Source organism: Sus scrofa, chromosome 3, assembly GCF_054392235.1.
Source record: "Sus scrofa isolate SSC_HxYL_T2T_F1_AM1 chromosome 3, Sscrofa_HxYL_maternal_Yorkshire_Landrace_v2.0, whole genome shotgun sequence".
NCBI lineage: Eukaryota > Metazoa > Chordata > Mammalia > Artiodactyla > Suidae > Sus > Sus scrofa.
The window spans coordinates 12867348-12886551 of record NC_139385.1 but is presented as its reverse complement, the minus strand read 5'-3'; the positions used below and the strand labels follow the sequence as shown (position 1 = coordinate 12886551).

General features: G+C 46.2%; 1 long non-coding RNA gene across 2 annotated transcripts in view; it reads left to right on the top strand.

Annotated features, from left to right (window-relative positions):
* The window catches only part of LOC102157493 (uncharacterized), a 978951-nt gene that overhangs the window by 463207 nt on the left and 496540 nt on the right, over positions 1-19204 (top strand). The window contains exon 5 of one of the 2 annotated variants that reach the window (XR_014840336.1): positions 12210-12340. This is a non-coding gene — a long non-coding RNA (uncharacterized LOC102157493). Of the gene's footprint in view, positions 1-12206; positions 12341-19204 lie in introns of both variants that reach the window. The other variant, XR_014840342.1, reaches the window with a different exon arrangement.

Sequence of the window (19204 nt, the reverse complement as noted above, 5' to 3'; positions counted from 1 at the left end):
GGGTTAAGGACCTGGCATCGTCACTGCTGACACTTGGGTTGTTGCTGTGGCGCAGGTTCCATCCCTGGCCCCCGCAGAACTTCAGCATGCCATGGACATGGCCAAAACCAAAAAACCCAACTCATTCTTGCTCACTCATAACTCATAAAGCTATGAGCCCCAAATGACACGGAAACCTAGGAGCTATGTGGCCTCTGGCAAGACACTAAACTTCTCTGGCCTCAGTTTCTTAATGTTTCTCAAGAGTTTGGGGGAGGGTGACTGATGTAAGGCATAAAGATTTCAGGATGGGGCTTGGCACCTAGAAAACCTTCAATAACAGGCGGGGAAAGGAGGGGAGTGGAATCATTTTTTATGTCCTGCACTGAGGACTTAACGTCTTAAAATGGCAGAAGATATACAGAAATCAATTGGAAGCAGGCATAATGCATTTCATTTCCAAGTTGTTTGTATAGTTTGAAAAGCACAAAAGGCTATTCAGATGTGACATATGAACCCATGCCCTGAAGATAATTGATAGAGACCCAACTGCAAAACAGATAAAGTTGTCAGCTGAGACGTAATGAAAAAGGCCCAACAAACAGGTGATTATCTTGTAGACACAGCATCTACAGAGACCTACCGGGACGTCTGCCTCTTTGGGGACCACAGAGCCAATAATCTGGAGCACCGGTCCCAAGGGAACCAGAGCTTCCCACGCACCTCTCTCGTGCAAGCTGAGTGCCCTCTTGAGAGAGAAACACCACTCCCTCTTGAAGGTGACCCAGATGTGAGTTCTTGGCCATGATGATTGATGCACGAGTCCAACAGGGTGACTGCCCAGCAGTCAACTTTGAGAGGGCATCTTTGAAAATTGCAGACTAGCGGAGAAAACTTAGTCTAGTTGGCTAATCACTTAACAGCACCGTTTCTACTCTTCGAGTGCAAAGACGGGGAAAGGCTACAAGCCACAGCTAATATTTATTGAGAACAAAGTGTGGACCAACTCAGGGCTAAGAACGTCACCTGTGTTATCGTACCACGGTCTCCCCAGGGAAGCACTATTAGTAGGTCAGATTGGCACCTGGGCCCTCAGGAAGTCAATACTGAGGGGGAGTTAGGAATGCCAAACATTTATGAGAAGCTAAGTGGAAGGAAGCAGGTTTAGGCTGGGGGAGCTCTTGGGACCCATGTAGAGTGGACAGTCTCTGCCAGCCCCATGGGCAGGGCCAGAGCACAGATGGGGCAGAGATGGCTTGGCCTGAGTCCCACTGCCTTACTCAGCCATTGGCCGGCAGATGCTCTGAGGATACTGGGACCACAGCTCTCTAAGCCAAGGTGGACCTGAAGGCATTAACAACCAGAGGCTATCGGCTAAGCAGAAACACTCTTGACTGGCATTTCCACCAAGGTGCTGTCATCCTCTCTGTCCAGGTGAGGCCAGAGAAACATAGATCAGTTTAGGAACTTACCTGTGCCTAGCCAGGAGGAGCAGCCTGAAATCTAACCCTCAGACCCGTAACCACCTACGGTGCCAGGAGGCCGCTCTCAGGAATCTTACAGAGGTCTCACAGAGATTCAGTGAGATAAGGCATTGGAAAGTTCTTTGAAAAGAATAAAAGTCCGTTAAGTGTTCAAAGGACTAGACAAGTGGCTATTAAAGAACAATAAGCAATATCCTATTTATTAATTTTCCTCAATTTTCCCTGCCTGCGATTTGAGACATTTTTGCTCCAGTTCCCAGAGAGGCATGAAGGAAGACTTTTTACAGCATATGAGAAGTATTCATAATTTGATATGGTCTTAATTCATTTCGTGATTCAGTTCTGCCGAATCTACAGAGACTGCTTCCAGCCTAGTAATTATAAAAGGTGCTTCCAAATCGGTTCTGACTTGATCTTACACTATTTGATCATTTTCTTATTCCATTTTACTTTATTATTCGGTTTGATTTGGTTCTGTTAAGAAACCTAAGGCTACATAAACTGTATATTTTATATCTTTAAAAGTTCTGTTGAGATAAATTCTTATATAAAAAGACTCTAATGATAAATCAATGTCATGTATTTTTAAATCTGAGAATATTGCTCCAAGAGCAAAAAATCCTCAATACAAGTTATAGGAGCACATGGCCAGACCCTCCTATGACAGGTATGACTAAATGGGAGTTATTTGTTCTTGGAAGCCAGGGGTAAATTAATCAGCAGCTTTGAAAACATAGGTTAATTTGTGCTAGTGTCAAGTACATGTCTAAGACAGCAATTTTATTCTCTAGCTGGTGGTTTTTATTCTCTAGCTGGTGGTTTTGAAAAAGCCACGGATGGAACCTAAGTTCCATGAGAGCAGGGAGGGAAATTGTCTTATTCCTCTGCCTCTTGTGTGTGGACTTTTATATAGGAAACATTCCATAAATTATTTATTTATTTATTTATTATTATTATTATTATTTTTAAGGGCCAAACCTGTGGCATATGGAGGTTCCCAGGCTAGGGGTCCAATCAGAGCTGTAGCCCGATTGTGGCTTACACCACAGCCACAGCCACAGCCACAGCAACGTGGAATCCGAGCCAAGTCTGTGACCTACGCCACCGCTCTCCGCAATGCCGGATCCTTAACCCACTGAGCGAGGCCAGGGATCGAACCCGCATCCTCATGGATAATAGTCGGATTCATTTCCGCTGGGTCACAATGGGAACTTCCACAAACAATTATTAAGTGAGTGGATGAAAAGTTTTGGAATCACACAGGCCTAGGTTCAAATCCTAAACAGACTGCTTTCTAGCAAGGAGATCTATGAAATGCAGTTGTTTCCTCTTTGGTTTATCAGTTACTTGAATGATCCTATTTCTCAGGGCTGCTGGGGGGGATTAAAGAGGCCAGTACATATGAATGGAACCTTGCTTATCCTTTTTAGCGAGGAGAAGAGTAGCCATCTGTTTGGGTCTGAATGTTTGTGTCCCTCCCAAGTTCATTGGTTGAAACCCTAACCCCCCCCAAAGATGATGATATCATGGTGGGGCCTTTGGGACATGCTTAACTAATGAGGGTGGGGCCCCTAAAAATGAGACCAGTACCCTAAGAAAAGGTTCCAGATGGATCGCTAGCCCCTTCCTCCCTGTGAAGACATGGCGAGAAGGTGCCGACACTGAACGAGGACATTCATCCAGCCAGGCTGGTACCTTGATCTTGAACTTCCAGCCTCTGGAACTGTGAGCGTCACATTTCTGTTGCTTATAAGCCACCCAGTCTGTGGCATTTGGACAACAACACCAGCACATAGTGGCTTTCAACAAAACTTTCAAAAGTTTGCTCAAGTCCTTCCCTCCCCCATTCTGCCCTTCCTTTCCCAGAGTTCCTGCCTAGAAGATTAAATATGTTGCAGAATTGACAGGTTGTGATGCTGACCTGTGGGAATCTCAGCAGAACAGCATTTTACTTCCTTTGGATGGGATAGAAATTCTACCAGTCCACTTGGTGCTTTTTCTTGCCATGATGGCTATGTTAGTATGATCTAGAAACGTACCGTTCTAAGTACACATACTTTTAGTGAGCACGTGCCTGATGTTGGTCTGGGTGCTTTCCATGTAATCCTCACAACAGTAGCCCATCTGTGTGTTTGAGATGTAGATACGATAATCAAGCTTTCCATTTTACAAAAGGGGAACTGAAGCGCAGAGGTAATATGTTTAACTGCTGGCATAGGCACAGATGGGGCTCAGTGTGGGGCGCTTGGCACCGGGGTCATTCCTAATAACCCCCCATCCTCTCTGCCTTGATGAGCAAAGATCCAGTAGGGGCTCTCTTGTGGAAATGAAGGTCAAACAACTGGCCTGGATAGTAAATAATTTTCAAAACACATTGACTAAATCAGCTGCTTCTATTGGAGATGGATGGACACAGTTCTTTTTCTCATAATTGTAATGCAAGAATGTCTCAGAAACTCTGCATTTAAAACACACACACACACATCTTAGTTGTTATAGCAGCTCAGGCACCCCTGTTTCCTCTGGAAGTCACATGTGACCTCTTCATTCATTCCGTCTGTCATTCATTCCTTCAAGTCTTGGGTTCATCCAGCGTACAAAATATATCACTTAAGTATTTTAACCGTAAGACCCCTTCCTTGTCTTTAAGTAGATTATTAACACAGTAATAAATCATTCAATCAGTTTTACAGTCTCATTATCTTCCCGTCTAAATCGGTGTCTATCTCATCTGGCATTTAACAAATTAAGTCTATTCATTCAAAAAACAGGGGGCAGTTAAGCCCATGAGGTCAAAGTCACCACTTGAATTCCACAACTCCGTCAAATGAGTTGAAGCCAGTGCAGGTCACTTAAATTCTGATGAGTGATCCCGCGGGGTAATTGCAGTTGAACGCGAAGGGGAAAAGCAGGGAGGAGAAGGTTTACCCAATGTTTACAAAAAGCGATTTGAAAACCAGGCAAACTCACTTTCTGATTACTCTTGGTTTGAACAAGCCTTTGTTCTGATAACAAAAGGAGTCTTGATATCATTATGGGAAGAAAGGCTCAGTGTTTTGAATGTTGCATCACTACCTGTACACATTTGGCTACCTGCTCAAGCACCTGTACTCCTGGGAAAATACCACTAATGTTGGATAGTTAACTGACAATAAGAGTACTTTATCTTTTTATATATATATATATAAATAGGCATTTTCAAAGCCTCTTCACATTCATAAGTGCGTTTGAGTCTCAAAACACTTCTGTGCAGATATCCCACTTCTATGCAGTCCTTATTTAGCAAACAGGCAACTGACACTGGGAGGGGTAGGCAAATTTCTCAAGGTAGAACGGTTTTGGTGAAGCCACAACTAAAATCCAAGTTTTCAGACTCTGACCTTCTGGTCATTTCCCTTGGAATACTCTGACATAAGGTTAACTTAGAGGCCAGGCCACTTTTTTTCAATCTTCATAAACTAAAAGCTATGGAATGGGATTCAGCACAGTAGATAGCTCTTATCGAGAATGGAAAATACATATTGGGGAGTTCCAATCATGGCTCAGTGGTAACAAAACCGACTAGTATCCATGAGGATGCGGGTTTGATCCCTGCCCTCATTCAGTGGGTTAAGAATCCGGTGTTGCTGTGAGCTGTTGTGTAGGTTGCAGATGTGGCTTTGATCCTGAGTTGCTGTGACTGTTATATATACCAGCAGCTGCAGCTCCCATTCAACCCCTAGCCTGGGAACTTGCATATGCCCCAGGTGTGACTCTAAAAAGAAAACAAAAAAAAAAAAAAAAAAGAAGAAGAAGAAGAAAGAAAAGAAAAGAAAATCCATATTGGTATACTGCCCTTGCCCTAGGTGTGGCTGTAAAAAGACAACAACAACAGAAACAAAAAAAAAAAAAAAAAAAAAAAAAAAGAAGAAGAAGAAGAAAGAAAAGAAAAGAAAATCCCTGTTTGTATGCTGCCCTTACCTAAGCCCAGGGCAGAGGGCACTTGTCGACTTGGTACTCTCTTCCACTGAATCTAGGTATAGCCTCAGAAGCCCTCTCAGCTTGGTGGGCCAGGCAGCCACCATTGATTGAAGCTGAGCCACTGAGCTTCTTATTCCTGGACATGTTCAAACAGAGGCTGGATGCCCACAAGTCACTCAAGTTATAGAGGGGATTTCTGCCTTGAGTAGAAGGTTCAGGACATGAGTAGTTCTCAAGCATGGTTGGACCACATTATCTTCTGGTGGCATTCAGAAAGGTGTTCATTTATTTATTTTTAGTTGAGATTTCTTTTTTCTTTTTTCTTGGCCACGTGGGAGTTCCCCGGCCAGGGATCGAACCCACTGCACAGCAGTGACAATGCTGGTTCCTTAACCTGCTAGGCCACAAGGAACTCCCTTAATTGAGATCTCTGAGGTCCAGCCAAGGCCTGCTGAATCAGAATCTCTAAGTGTGTATCCCCGGAAACTCTCATTTGTAAATTGTCCTGAGCTGATTATGATTTAACAGGTCCATTGACCATTGCTTGGGAACTGGACCAAGTGACCTCAAAGGTCATTTCTGAATTTGAAATCTGAACTTCATGACTTAGCACAGCGCGGCCCTGGGGAATTGGTACATCGTGAGCCATGTATCATAGGGTCGAGAGTTTCTAAATCACATTACAAACAATTAGCCAGAACAGGTGAAAGCACCAACTAGCCTGCCGTCCTCATATTAGTGGCAAATTAGACTCCCCACATTAGCTGTGTTCTTGGCGATATTAGTGTTACAAGCCCTAATGTATTGTATTTTATACTTCGGAGAGCTGGAAGAGAGTACTAATTACATGCAAGTTTTCCAGGATTTCAGCTGGGAGTATTTCACATGAAAGTTAATTGTTCTTTTGGGGTTTTACCACTGGTTTATCCAATTAACGTGGAGTTTGCCTATATATCATGGTTTTGCTTACAGAAGGGAAACCATATTATTCACTTGGAAAAAATGGGGCCGTTTGAAACCAGCCGGAGAGCTTCTGGAACTCATACGCAACTGTGTTCACTAGCTGCCTTCTGAGCTGGAATAGGGTTTGTTCTGCAGGAGAAGAGCAGAAGTTGCTGATGAAACACCATGAGGCCAAGCAGATCTGCTTCTCAAGGCTTTTCCCTTGCTTTCCTCTCTAAAAACTTGGGAATGGCTTTCAAGATCAAGTGCAGAGGTGGTACTAATGATCCTTCCATTGATGTTATAATTCTCCGCTTCACAGAGAGCGTATGCTTTCAAGTCATCTTGCCCCAGAAGAGTCTCTGCAGGTTTATTATACTCATTTCACAGGTTTCTGTGTACCCGGTATTTCCCCCGTTTGTCCTATTCTTTTTAAAGAACTCCATACATGAGTGTACAAGTTTTTTTTTTTTCTTAATTTAATTGGCCCTACTGTTTCCCAGAGATGTTAGAGGGTGTGGTTGGTATGACCTTGAAGTTGAGGTCTTGAGGTGGATGGAGGATGTCAGTCTCCTCTCTGCTTGCTGTAGTTGGGCCTGCGCACCTGCTCCAGCTCTTTTCCTTGTTGGAAGCTCTTGACATTCAACATGATGTTGACATCAGGAAGGGTACAATGTCAGAAGTTCACAGGGTCCAAATTAGGTATCCGTCTCTTCCAGCACAATCCACCATCTGAGTACAGAATCAAGGGTAATATTAAGGGCTGTCACCAGGAGGGGCACCAAGGTGGCAGTGAGGGGTTGCCAAGAGCTGTAGGCCTGGGAAGGAGCCACACATTGAGATGTGGGGGTTACCACCAGCCTCTCACGATGAGAATGTATGATCGTTGCTGAGAGAGTCAGCCAGTGCTTCTTGTGGTGGGATGCCTTGTTGCCTGAGGCTGTTCTGTTGGGTCACTCGGCACCTGACCACTCTGGGGAGGAGATCCAGGTAAGGCTGGACAGAGAAAGGCCCTGAGAGGGAGATGTTGAGTTGCTGATGGAATCAGCTCCAGGAGCCCCTTTGTCTTGATTAATTCCTCTGAGGAAGGGTCCACTTCATTGCCCACTGAGCACTATTCTCAATGCACCTTCAGTGTCTACACCTCAGAGCTGTAAATATCTGTAAATATCTCTACAGGTTGGGTATCAAGGTGACAGTGGGTATGAGTGGAGGTCTTGAGTGATGTGATGACAATTGAGCTCAATGTGCAGTGCCAAGCCCACTTCCTACAATGTTTTGCAATGTTGGGGCTGGGACTCCGCCACACCATGTTTTTTTGTGTGTTTTGTGGTGGTGGTGGTTTGTGTGTTTGTTGCCTCTCGGCTCTATGGTAGGCTCCGCCAGTAGGGAAGCACTGCAGGAAGACTGGACACCTGCAAGAGGAGGGTCGAAGCCTGCTGGCTCCTCTTTGTTTTCCTGTGGCTCCAGTCAATAGCAGGCTTTTCTTTCTGGGCCCCCACTGGATCCCAGAGAAGCCAACCCCCTTCCCTCCCACCCCCGCCCCCCTCCAAAAGCTGGCATCAGTATATGAACTTCGAGAGGGAGCATTCGTGCTCAGCAAGGACTTCTGTGGTACTGCTTCCAATGCCACATTCCTGGACCTCCAACACATTCTTAGGGGCCGCAGACACACCCAGGACACTGGGGTCGATTGGGGCATGTCAGGGGCTCTGAGCATCACGAGTGGCATAAACATCAACTGCCCCAAGCCTGGTCCTTCCCTTGTTCTAAGCAGACCCACCATCATTCAGTTACGAAAGCCGTTAACGTGGTAGTTAATCTTGGCTCTTCTCTTTCCCTCTTGTTCCATCTGTGAACCGTGAATAGGTAATTCTAACAGACACAAACACATAACTGTTCCTGTCTAAGGGCCGTCCTGCTGGGAAGGACCTTTGCGGGTTGGGCTGATCACGTTTTCTCTTGGGTCCTCAGCGTCCCTTGTATTCAGCCTCCACAGAAGCCCCACTTACCCCAAATGACAGTCATTGGTTTCTCTTTTGGACTCTGCGTTTGTGCTTCTCAGTCCCACCTCTGGCTCCATCCATATGATGGAAGAGAGAACTTTGCTGCCGGTGTCTCTCTGTGACGTGCTTTATGCCCAGGGCACACACGATCCTGTTTTATTACTTCCTCTGGGTCCTGCCCGGTGTCTCCGATGCAGAAGCTGGCCTGCCCTGATGCTGAGACGTGCAGGAGGCCAGAGGAGGGAGGTCCCTTGGGTGAGGCTCTGGGGTGCTCTAGTTCTCAGGGAAAGGGAGGCCAGGCTCACTCATCCTTGGATGAGGATGGACGGAAGCTTCTCTTACATGTTCACCTCATCCAAGGTTGGCTTTGAGCCTTGATTAGTGACCGGTGGGTGAAGCATGCTTTTGCAGGAGGACTAGGAAGATGCTACCCAGATGCCCCTTAGCACGAACCCACCCCCACCCTCCACCGCCCCGTTGAAAGTAGCTACTTAACTATTCTGAGCCCTTGAAAGACCTCAGATGATAGAAAAGCTCTCATCCTTCTTGGGCTTCAGCTATCCTTGTGAATTCTTTGATGCTGAACTGCAGTGTATATTGATGATGTGTCAATAACCCACTCATCCTTGATTTCCAGAAGTGGGACAAGAAAGGGAAAGCCTAGATCTCATCTAAGGTTAGGTTTTTCTTTGGGAGAATTCTTTGTCCTTGTTTAGCTAAGGAACGGTCCTAATGGCTGGTGCTACTTCCCTTCTGGAGCCTGGATAACCAGAGGATTTTTCTCAGAGAACAATAGGCAGCAAAGACTATTTGCTGTCGCTTGCTGGTTCAGAAGCCACCACTGAGAACCTGGCGACGGCCCGTGAGCACTGGCTGTTCATTATCAGACTGACTGAAGCCAACTTTCCCAGTGGGAGGGACAGACAGACAGACAAAGGGAGAGACAGAGAAAGGGAGGGTGTTTTCTCCCTTCCCCTAAAGGTTTCCTTCCATTTGGCAAGGGATGGGCATTACGGTAGCCGAGATGGCCCTAGGTACACATGTGGTGGTCTTTATCCAGAACTTTGGAATAATTCAAACCACCGACTCTAGGAAATTGGCTGGAAAGAACCAACTACAGATTTAATTTGGGAGACTCTGTCCTTGCCACCGCCAAGGCAGCTGATTGTGTAGGGAGCTAATGTTGAAAAGGAGCACTCCTTATGCAGTCAAACATTTAATTCACACTCCCCCACCAAGCAAAACATAGCAGTGCATTCTCTCTTGGTTTCACCATCCCCAGTAAGAGTTTTGTCGTGTATCCTGGCACTCAGAAATCCCCGTGGCCTTCTGTCTCAAGCCCTGATTAGAATTTAGGACAGGCTGAAGTCTCATTCTTAGACCATGAAAGAGTGAGAAGATGGGCCTTATTGCCACCGTGGGCTAAACTGTTAATATTTATTCATACAGAACATTCATGGGCACCTTAAAATCCTGAAAAAGGCAGATTTCTAGAATTGTGTGAAACTCTAAGGATTCAATGAAAAGTTCAAGGAAGGCTTATCTATTGTGTCCACAACTTTTCATCCAGTGCATCTCAGCTAGGAGCAGTCCCACCCGACCCCCAATCCCAGAGGCATTTGGAAATGTATGTATGTATGCGTGAGTCCCAGTGATGGGGTGGGGGGCGTCACTGACATTTCTTAGGTGAGGCCACTGATGCTAAGTGTCCTACAATTCTCAGGACAGTCCAGGAAAACAAAGAATTGTTTTATCTAAAATACTGCCCTATTGAGGAGTTCCCTTGGTGACCTAGTGGTTAAGGATTTGGTGTTGTCACTGCCCTGGCCCCAGAACTTCTGCATGCTGTAGGTGCAGCCAAAAAAAAAAAAAAAAAAAAAAAGATTTAACTAAAATACATTATTTTAAAAAATAAATTAAAAAATAAAATGCTGCCCTATGGAGAACATGAGACACTTTATGAAACTGTAGATACGGTGCTAAGATGAAATACAAGCACCATTCATGCTTTCCTGATAAACTCAAAATTATAATGTAATGAGCAGGTACTCAGGAGACAGCATCCCTTAATTCTTGCAGTTGCTCTGCTAAAATCTGCCTGAAGGCTATGACCATGCCTTATTTAACTCTGTTATGCCCTATAGGATATAGGGTGTGCCTGGCACATAGTAGACACCCCATAACTATTTAATGAAGTATTGAGTAGACAGACACATTCATCAAGACATCTCTAGTTTGGTCAGCAGGGTCTGTCCTGTGGGACTATAACAGCTTTTGAAGATCAGATAGGTCTGAACCACAGAGAGGAAAACTAACAACGGTGAATTAGGAGTTCCCGTCGTGGCGCAGTGGTTAACGAATCCGACTAGGAACCATGAGGTTGCAGGTTCGGTCCCTGCGCTTGCTCAGTGGGTTAACGATCCGGCGTTGCTGTGAGCTGTGGTGTAGGTTGCAGACGCGGCTCGGATCCCGTGTTGCTGTGGCTCCGGTGTAGGCCGGAGACTACAGCTCCGATTGGACCCCTAGCCTGGGAACCTTCATATGCCGCGGGAGTGGCTCGAGAAATAGCAAAAAGACAAAAAAACAAACAAACAAATAAACAGAAAAACCAATGGTGAATTAGATGTACGTGGATGGAAGAGGCTTTAGAATGTCTCCCAACTTTCAGATTATCATACACTGTTAGCCAAAATTATGGCTCCCATCCTAGGATGTCCACACCCTAACCCCTGGAACTTGCATGTTTCCTTATCTGGCGAAAGGAACACTGCTGATGAAACTAAGAATTTTGAGATGGGGTGATTATCCTGGATACTTTGGGAGGACCCGAGGTAATCCCAACTATTTTTATAAGAGGGAGGCAGGAAAGTCAGAATCAGGGAGAGATTTGAAGATGCTTGGCTGCTGGTCCAAGGGATGCAGGCAGCCTCCAGAAAGTGGAAAAGGTGGAAACAGATTTTCTCCTAGAGCCTCCAAAGAAATGCAAGTTTACCAACCTGTTTAGACATCTGAACTCTAGAATTGTAACATAATACATTTTCATTTGTTTTAAGCCAGTATTTGTGTGCAATTTGTTAACAGCAGCCAAAAGGCACTAATACACATGTAAAGAAACATGAGTTCAAGAATATGTGGGAGTTCTCGTCGTGGTTCAGTGGTCAACGCACCTGATGAGTATCCATGGGGATGCAGGTTCGATCCCTGGCCTTGCTCAGTGGGTTAAGGATCCGGCGATGCTGTGAGCTGTGGTATCGGTCACAGATGAGGTTCGGGTCTGATGCTGCTGTGGCTGTGGTGTAGGCTGGCAGCTACAGCTCCGATTCAGCCCCTAGCCTGGGAACCTCCACATGCCGTGGGCGTGGCCCTAAAATGACCAAAAAAAAAAAAAAATGTGCATCATGCAGTGGATTAATCCCAACATCACAAAAAATCCAGGTCTGATGGTCTTGACTATGCTTTCATTTCTGTATCATCATTATGCTTTTCTTTCTTTTTTTTTTTCCTTGGTATCACTGAGAAAGCGTACCCGAACAGTCTATTCTGGGGAGCGCTGAGAGCTCTCAGCTTTCATAGACCACTTTTCATAATGATAGTGCGTGTGAGATGTAGTGTCTCAGGGCTCTGCTCTCCATCAGACATTATTGTGCTAACCTGGTGATGGGACATGGGCCACAGCCCACCAGTGCAGGGGTATTCAGGCAGCGGTCTTAGTGTTTGTTCCCAGGCTTAGTTTGAAGCTAGCTTTACTGAGCCATTGCAGCATCATCTGCCTGAGCAAGGGAGTTCCAGTTAAATGTCTTCTCTCTACCTGACTTTGTCTTGTTCTCTGTTCCAGCAGCGGCTGCAGGAAGCGCATCTCTGAGAACTTGGCGCTGAGTGATGAAGGCAAGACAAAGACCATAGAGCCATTTGGTGCATCCCTGCCGCTGTCACTCCATATCCTGGACTTGCAGTGAAAGGAGTTTGAAGGTCAGTACGGCCCCCGGCCCTGCCTATGGCCTGAGGACCACTGCATAAGACCACGAGGGGTATTCTTGATAGAATTTGACTTTTAGAAAATTTTATATGTGGTGAATTTGGCCTTGGGGTGCAGAGAGAGAGTTTCAGAATTAATAGTGGGAGGTGCTCTTGGTATTACTCATTTGCCCCTTTCCGCTATTTCCCCATCTCTGGGTATCAGGAATTTTATTGAGCTGATTCAACATACTGGAAATTGCAATGTCTTGATGACAAAGAAATTTGTCTTTTTTACTTTTTTTCTCAAGAAATAGAAGCACGGGGGTAGACAGTCCTAGGCTGGTTGGCGGCTCATCTCATCTTCCGGAGGCCGGGTTCCTTCTATTTTCCTTTCCTACTGAGCTAGGGCCTGGTTTTCAAGGTCACCTCATGACCCAAGATGGTAGTTAGAATTCCAACCCTCTCATTCACAGCCTAGGCTGGGCACCAACATTGCCCAAACTCTCCATCCCTGTTTATGGAATACTCCTGGGAATCCTGCCCAATAGTTTCAGCATCCTTGAGTTAATCAGAACTGAGCCACGTGGCTGCACCCCGCTGCAAAGAAGGCTGATCCTGGGGTTCTGTTACTGAAGAAGAAGGGAAGAATCCACATGGGTTAGGCAACCAGGCATCTCGGCCATACCGTTTGTGCTTTGCACCCATGCCACGCGGTTTTAGAACCTGGGATCCTGCCCATGATGGTACTGATCTCCCCCCTTCTACTGAAAAGCCTGACGCTGTGACGGAACCGCATCTTACCTGCCAGGACACCAGTGAAGAGTGGGGGGAAGCACGTTCCTCAGGTATTACTGGTGCCAGAGTCATGTAGCCCAACACCAAACGGTACCTGAGCCCTGCCCTCCCGGAAAACAGTAAGGAGGATTCCGGGTCCACCCACACCCCTCACCTTGTTCTGGAAAAAGACAGTACAAAGAACCACTCTTTTCCATACGCCTTAGATGAGACCCGCAGGTGCTCCCCTTGTTACCTGATGACAAGGCCAGACGCAGACCGTCCGGATTCCCATTCTTTGCCTCTCAAAGGATTAGCTGAACGCTTGTATCCACACTGACCCCCTGAAACAACATGCATGTTACCCAAACTTTGGTTAAGGTTCCTTCCTTCCCCCACCATCCTGGCCGTCGGCCCAGCCTCAGCCTGAGCCAGCAGACGGCCCTGAGAACAGGCGGGCCTCCAGGTGAAACCTCCGGTTTACGCTCTGATCACACCAGCCACCAGCTTTTCATCGCACTTGCGCCCATCTGGTCTTTCCAGCCTCGCTTTCCCCCCTCTATAAAGAAAATCTTTTCTTTCTGACTCTGAGCTGTGAGCGGATTTTATAGACAGTGTTCCCCCTTTTCCAATAGCCCCACCCCATCCCCTCATACGTTGCAATGATCCTTTTGAATAAAATCCTTCCTCTGGATTTGCTTGGATTTGATAGCCTCTGAACATCGGGGCGTTGGACTGGCCCCTGAGGACATGGGTGAGTGAGGAGGCTGCGGGCAGGTTTCTCTTCCCCATCACTGCCAGGAAAGCTGAATCCCTGCTCCCCCAGGCAGACTGTGTTCCCCTAGCACTCTTCCCAAGGACCCCGAGCCCTGGGAGGGGCAGTTGGCACCAGGACCTGGAATAGCCTCCACAGCTGCAAATAGCTGTCACCGTAGAGCCAGGAGTTGCGCAGAGCTGCTGCGGCGTGGTAGAAAGTGTTAGTTGTCAAAATGATCGGGAGGCCCTGGGTGAAGCAGGGTTGAAGAGGCGTCTTCACCGCAGGATTTTCTCAGGCACTTCGTGGAACTCTCAAGAACAGGCTGTAGTATTCATGGCTTCTCCAAATTCTTTGACCATGTGGTGCTTTTATTTGCCAAACACTTAGGAATGTCTCGTGGAACAGTTTGGGAAATGCTCTTTTAAAGCCTTCCATATCTTCTCCTGCGACTGCTTAATGCACCGTGCAGAAGATAAGCTTCGCCTTGAGCTGTGTGAGGGGAGAGGAGATTGATGCTTCGGAGCCAGTGGCCAATGTCACAGGTTGGCGTCAGATATATTTGAGTGTCAGGCATCCTCTCTTTAAGTAGGAGGTGTGCTACGTAGCCTCTATCCTGGGGGAAATGCAGTAAATGGGTCAGATTTCCCAACAGGAGGATGCTGTGTTTAAGACACATTTGATTTACAGCGGCTTTCGCTGTGACCTTGGCTTTCCAGTTTGCAAGTAATGTCACCAGGGTATCTGACTAATGCACGGTTGTGAATTTTTCATGGCAAGGCATGTATTTGTGCTTTTGGCCTCCTGGGCAAGGAAAAAAGCATCGCATGTCAAGAGCAACATAAATTGTTAGGTAAATCTTTATTCCCCCCAGACCTCCCTGTGAAGTCCCATTATTTGTGTCCCACTCAACCATTCATTCATTTACAAACATTTATTGAGCAACTTCCATTGCTAAGTACTGGGAGGGATGCAGGGATGTTTAAACCGACATGGGGGCGTAAGTGTTCGGGCAGCAGGTGTGAACATGCAGAGAAGCCGAAGGGCTTCAAGAGGAGATCCCTCGTTGGAGTGAGCATCCAAGCATCTCGAGAGCCGACACTGAACATGCTTAGCTTGTAAAAATAAGCTTCTTGGTCCTGAAAGACTCCCCTGGAGGGATACCCTGTGGGTCAAATGCAAGGTGGCTTGTTGGGTTCAAATCCTGGCTGTCTCCTAAAGCTTCTGGACTTCCTCTCTCTTTCTGCAAAAGGAGAGAGTTGAAACAGATACTACTTAGAGTTTCTGCAGCTCCAAAACGATACAGTTAGGAGTTCATGCTCTGGCGTAGGGGGTTAAAAATCTGACTGCAGTGACTCAGCTCGCTGTGGAGGCGTGGGTTAAATCCTTGGCCGAGCACAGTGCGTTAAATGGATCTGGTGTTACTGCAGCTGAGGCATAGGTCATAGCTGTGGCTCGGATTTAGTCCCTGGCCCCGGAAACTTCCATATGCCACAGGTGTGGCCATGTTAAAAAAATACAGTTTAGAGATAGAGATATACACAGAACTATAGATACACATGTACTAGAGGTATAATAGACACATATAATAAACACACATGTGGGCATAGTAGGGGGCTAGATTCCTTCCAGCTAGAATATGTAGGTAAGACCTGGGGCTATAGAAAGATGGCCTTTATGTGGCTGTTCTAAGAGACCCAAGGGCTAGATTTGAAGAGGTTATCTGCTCAGTGGCACCCATCCCAGCTGGGAAGTGGCAGCACCAACTTGACGCCACTCTGCCCTTCTGCCCCCCACCCCACCCCCATGGTCTATAACCCAATGTGATATGTTTGGCAGAGACTGGAATTTCACTCCACGAGCTGCTGCTGCAGCAACGTCAAGGTGCACCTCATCCATCAGCCAGGAGAGTGATGACTTCCTCCTGGTCCCCCATGCACAGTTGTCCCCGTCCCTGTTGGGTGCCCTCCAAATCCTGATATGAATTTCAGACAGCCTTTTTTTTTTCTTTCTGGCTTCTACATGCATCTGGAAAAGAGTACTCTTGGCTGGTTTACAGCGCCTTGTTCAGACCCGTTAACTGTCTTCGCGCCCTAACCAGCCCCTGCCAATAATAGTTGTGTAGAATTCAAATGGTGTGAAAGACCTTGGATGTTGGAGAGGATAATTTCTCCCTGTGAAATTGCACTCTCTCTCACCCCTCAGGGCTTCGGCATCAAACTGCCTCTCTCTCCCCCTTTCTCTTCCCCCTCTCTTTTCATACTGAGGTGGTGCTATTTGCTTGTTTGGTTTTTTTCCCTTTCCCTCAGGAATAAGAAACGTGCCTTGCTTTGTATAGAAAACCAAATTATTGAATTACAAGAAAAAAAAAGATCTATTATTCTTTCTGAATGAAGACAAATGTAGAGCTTGTGGTATAATGCATCAATTTGAGTAGTAAATACAGAAAACAGAAATGATATTTTTATAGAGGAAAGGAATAAAGATATCACATGACCACAGAGAACAATAAAGATGAAAAAGGCAGTCAGGGTTATAAAACTGATCAGTTAAACTTGGGCCCAAGGCTATTCCCGCCCAGGGACGTGGTGGGTGGATCTGTACATGAGGGGCAAAGACAGCGTTGGGGTTTGTGCAGCTGCTCGATACCCGTAACCATGGGATTCAGCTCTGGGTACCTCAACAACAAAATATTGTCCTTAAAAAAAAAAAAAAAAAAAAGCAAATAGTAATACATATACTTTATCCAAAACTTTCATAGGAATTTTACATATGTTTAATCTCATCTTCACCCCAATCTTATGAAGTGGGTACTAGTATTGTCATTACTAGTTTATGGTGGGAAAAATTGCACAGAGAAGTGAAGTAACTTGTCCAAAGTCACACAGCAAATAAGTAACAGCGCCTGGATTCACATAACAGTAGAACTCACCTTGCAGAGATATAAAGTGAATAAAAAGAATTAATACATATGAAGTTTTTAGAGCAGAGCCTGGCCCATGAGAAGCCCTCAGGAAATGTTGGTTGTCATCATTGTCATCATTTTTCTGGAGCAGACCACCAAGAGGTTGAAAGTAGTTTTACAGATAATATTTTTGGGGGGCCGCGCCTGTGGCATCTGGAAGTTCCTGGGCTAGGGATCAAACCTGTGCCAGAGTAGTGACTTGGGCTGCTGCAGGGACAGTGCTGGATTCCTTAGCCTGCTGCACCACAAGGGAACTCCTCAGAGATATTTTTTAGTTTTCAAAATGCTGGTTTTATTTGTTCCTGAAAAGAAAATCTCCTTTGGGAAAAAAAAAAAAATCTTAACCCTCCAGTTTATTCTAGTGGCCTAGAGTGGGTATAGAATTTCTGGAGGAGGTGACAAGCAGTGCTCAGAGAATTGATAGCCCTACACATGATATTCTGAGTGCTTCCAGCCTGGGGGAGCTCATATTGTATTATGATACAGTATGGCTCTGTTGTGTTATTGTATCAGTGTATGCGGTTACTGTGGCCCTGGCGCATTGGATGCAAGCTCCTAGCTGTACTTGCAGTGTCTCATTTAACCCTTTCATAACACTATCAGTATGATCAACCCCATCTTCCACCCAAGGAGCCTGAGGCAAGGAGAAGTGAAATAATTTGCCAGAGATCACACGGCTAGCCAGAAGCACATCCAAGATTGAAATGCGGGCAGCCTAGGACTAGAGCCTCACCTGCAACACGGCAGCTTTTGGGTGTCCTTCCCTTTCCAGTGACAAAGAGGAATTCATCAGGCACCCTCTCTCCCTGGCCACCGTCTCTCGTGGTCTGGGGGCAGATACCGTGCACAGAGTGGGAATCACTTCCTTATTGCCTTAGGTGTGTCTTGGGACGTCCAGCCCCCTGTGTGTACGCATGCTGTACTTGGGTTTGGATGCACTGCTCCAGGGTTACCCGGCTTTGGTTGATACCTGCTCCACAAAGCCCTCTTGGGATGCCTCCAGAATGAAAGCAGGCAGGTCCTTCTTTGTGCAGGTGCAGCTCCTCTCTGAGCATCAGCGTCGGTTATGGTATCTTCGCCTTCCGCTTGGTATTTTTCTATTATCAACAGTCATGTATGGTTGCATTGTGAGAACAGGCACGGCATCTTACATAAAAGAGAACCCTTGGATGTGGCTGAGTTGACACAGCTCTCTTGATACGTAGGCTCTCATCCTATCCCCCAGTAACTGGACATAGATATCCTTGCTGATAGATTGCTAAATATCACTCATCTCTGATGATAATAATGGCTTTATGTTATGTTATGTAATTTCCTTTTTCTTTTTACAGCCACACCTGTGGCATTTGGAAGTTCCCGGGCCAAGGGTTGAATTGGAGCTGCAACTGCAGGCCTATGCCATAGCCACGGCAACACTGGATCCAAGCCAAATCTGCAACCTACGCCACCACTTGTGGCAACATGAGATCTTTAACCCACTGAGTGAGGCCAGGGATCGAACTCAAATCCTTACGGACGCTGTGTCGAGTTCCTAATCCACTGAGCCACAAAGGGACCTCCCAGTTGCTTTATTCTACCTGAGCATTTATTCTACCCCAGGCCCTATGCTGAGCACTCGATGTATATCATCAATTATTTCTCCTTATCTCTCATTGGGCCCATGAAGCAGATTTCATACAAGGGAAGCAGTTCTTAAGGACATGAGGCTGATACATGGCAAAGCCTGGACTTGAACCTAGAGCCCACGGTGAAGTCAGGCTCTAACCTCTCCATCTCGGATCACGACCTCAGACCTCAGCAGTGCCCATTCTGGACTCTCACCAAGCCCCCTGCCTCCTTCCCTGACCCCAGCATACCTCGGAATCTGAGGACAGCTCTGAGGGGCTGATAACACCAACAGGGAGGGGATAGATTTGGGGTGGGGATTGAGAGGTGTTACCGAGTCCAAAATTGTATTGCTCCCTGCACAGTGGGCCAGTGAATTGCGAGACAAGGTGTGGCATCAAGGAATAGCAACTTTATTCAAAAAGCCAGCCGACTCAGAAGACTGAGGACACTTTCCCAAGGAACGGTCTTACCCCAGTTAGAGTTCAGGCTTCTTTTACACTAAAAGAGGAAAGGATATGGTTGGTTGCTGCAAACTTCTTGGTGTCAGATCCTTTATCCTTGCAGCTGTCCATGTAGGTCAGGTCACATTGTTTCTATAAGCCTCCAACAAGGCCAACGTTCCTCTCTGTTCTGTAACTTTTTATCTCTATGTGAATGAAAAGATGTTATACCTTTAAAGGTCAGAGCCTTGAGAATGGGCTATTCTGTATCTCGCAGGCTACAGGCAATATTTTTAACTTGCAGCAAAAGCAATAGAATATAGAGGTTAAATAAA